Genomic DNA, 2,500 nt, shown 5'->3' on the forward strand with positions numbered 1-2,500 from the left:
AATGTGACTCTACACTTTGCCTCCGCTTCCCTTCATGCTCTCAGGCAGGTTTCAACATTTTAATAACGCAGGCGGCGGTTACATCATCACACCCGGCGGATTGGTAAATGTCAAGGAAAATTATGCGAGCGTTCACCGACAATTATCGTTTTTTTTTTTTTTTTTTTTTTTTTAAGAAGGCGAGAAGCCGACGAAACCTAGACACCGTGAAACCCAAACACCAATCTGCTTCCGCCTATAGTTAATCCGGGGAATTATGGTTCCTCCTCCCACAAGTTAGTCCTCAGGGAGAAAGAGCAGACGTTTAATTAAAGAGGGAGAGAGTGAGAGGGAGAGAGAGAGAGAGAGAGAGAGACTTACATCACTGCCTTAACATCAGGCGGAGAGAGAGAAAAAGGAAGGAGAGAGTCAGAGGATGAAAGCTTTTTGACATTTCAGAGAGAGAAAGAGACAGAGAAAAAGGAAGAGATGGAGAAATAGAGGGAGAAAGAAACAGAGAGAGAGAGAGAGAGAATTTTCAAAACAACAAAAACCTTCAGGGGAACTTTCAAAAGAACAAACTCGATTTTAATGAAAACCAAGGAAAAAAAGTGTATTCTACTGATTTCTCTCCCTGCTTTAATATGTATCTTATTATTATGATCTAATAGTAGCCTAATTAACTGTTGTAGTTATTGTTATAACTACTATTACTATTGTTAACTGTTGTTGTCATAATTGTTATCGTTTATGCATTATCCTTCCTAGTTTTAGATTATTATTATTACTGTTCCATGTTTGATGTGCTGTAATTTAAATGCTTTAGTGACATATATATGTCATACTAATAAAGCTTGAATTTAATTGAAAGAGAGAAAGAAAGAGAGAGAGAAACAGAGAGAGAGAACGAGAGAGACAGAGAGAAAGAGACAGAGAGAGAGACAGAGAGAGAGAAAGAGACAGAGAGAGAGAGAGAGACAGAGACAGAGAGAGAGGGAGAAAGAGACAGAGAGAGACAGAGAGAGAGACAGAGAGAGAGAGAGAGAAAGAGAGAGAGAGACAGAGACAGAGAGAGAGAGAGAAAGAGACAGAGACAGAGAGAGAGAGAAAGAGAGAGAGAGAGAGAGACAGAGAGAGAGAGACCGTTTCAAAGGGAAGGAGGCGTGTTTTGATACCTGACGAAACATCAGAAGTTCACTTCAAAACAACAAACCTTTAGGGAAGGTTTCAAAAGAACAAACCCCCTCCTGAGAGAGAGAGAGAGAGAGAGAGAAAGAGAGAGAGAGACACAGACAGAGAGAGTGAGAGAGAGAGGGAGGGAGAGAGAGTGAGCAGCAACCCAGCAATCCAGAGAGAGAGGGAGAGAGAGGGAGAGAGAGAGAGAGAGAGGGAGAGAGAAAGAGAGAGAGAGGGAGAGAGAGAGAGAGAGAGAGAGAGGGAGTTTTGGATGCGAAGCCCAAATCGATTCTAATCAGATGTCTGTGATCAAACACTCAAGGGCATCTGAGGACGCTGTGTGTGTGTGTGTGTGTGTGTGTGTGTGTGTGTGTGTGTGTGTTCCTGTAATCTAGTCATAAAGGTTAAAGAAACAAGTCACCTAAATCTCCAAGTTCCAATCAGCGTCTACTCTGCCTCTGATTGGATAATTGGATCAATTGGGCAGCTGTGATTGGTCGGAGACATGGATTAAGACAAAAGCTATTGGCTGCTGTGACAGGAACGACTGGATTAGGAGTCTGGTGAGGAGGAAGAGGAGAGGAGGAGAGAAAGGAAAGGAAAGCAGAAAGAGAGGAGAGGAGGAGAGGAAACAGGAAGGGAGGAAGACAGGGGAGAAAGAAGAGAGAAAGAAACAGAAGAGAGGAGAGGAGAAGACAGAAAAAGTGTAGATGGGAGGAAACTGGAGAAGAGAAAGAAGAGGGTAGGAGAAAGGAAAGGAGAGGAAAAGAGGAGGAGAGAAAAAGGAGCTTCCCTCAAGAGTTGAGAGAAGAGGAGAGACAAGGTGGAGAGGAGAAGAAAAGAAAGGAGAGGAAAAGGGAAAAGGAGGAGAGGAAAGGAAAAGGAGTAGAAAAAAAGAAGAGAAAAGAGGAAAGGAAAGCAGAGTAGAGGAGAGGAGAAACTGAGAAGTGGAAAGGAGAGATGAGGTGAAAAACGAGGAGAGGAGGAGAGGGGAAGGAGAAGATAAAAGGAGAGAAGAGGAGAGAGAAGAGGGGATGAGGAGAGAAGCAAAAGTGAAGTGATGAGGAAAAGAGGAAGAGAGGAGAAAAGAGAAGAGAGGAAGGGGAAGAGTTGAGGAGAGAAAAAACGTGGAGAGAGGAGGAAATTGGAGGAGAAGGAAAGGAGACGAAAAGAGGAGAGAGAACGTGAGAAGAGAAGAAAGGAGGAGGAGAAAGAAAAGGAGGAGGAGAAAGAAAAGGAGGAGAAGGGAGAGAAGGGGTGAAAAGGAGAGAGAGAGAAGGAGAGGATAGAAGATGATGGGAAGAGAGGAAACAGAAAGGAGGAAAGAAGTGAAGAAAGGCGGAAA

The sequence above is a fragment of the Centroberyx affinis genome, unplaced genomic scaffold (genome assembly GCF_046629955.1).
Source record: "Centroberyx affinis isolate AG114_WGS23_722 - 3 ecotype Tasmania unplaced genomic scaffold, CSIRO-AGI_Caff_v1 ptg002879l_1, whole genome shotgun sequence".
NCBI classification, from domain to species: domain Eukaryota; kingdom Metazoa; phylum Chordata; class Actinopteri; order Beryciformes; family Berycidae; genus Centroberyx; species Centroberyx affinis.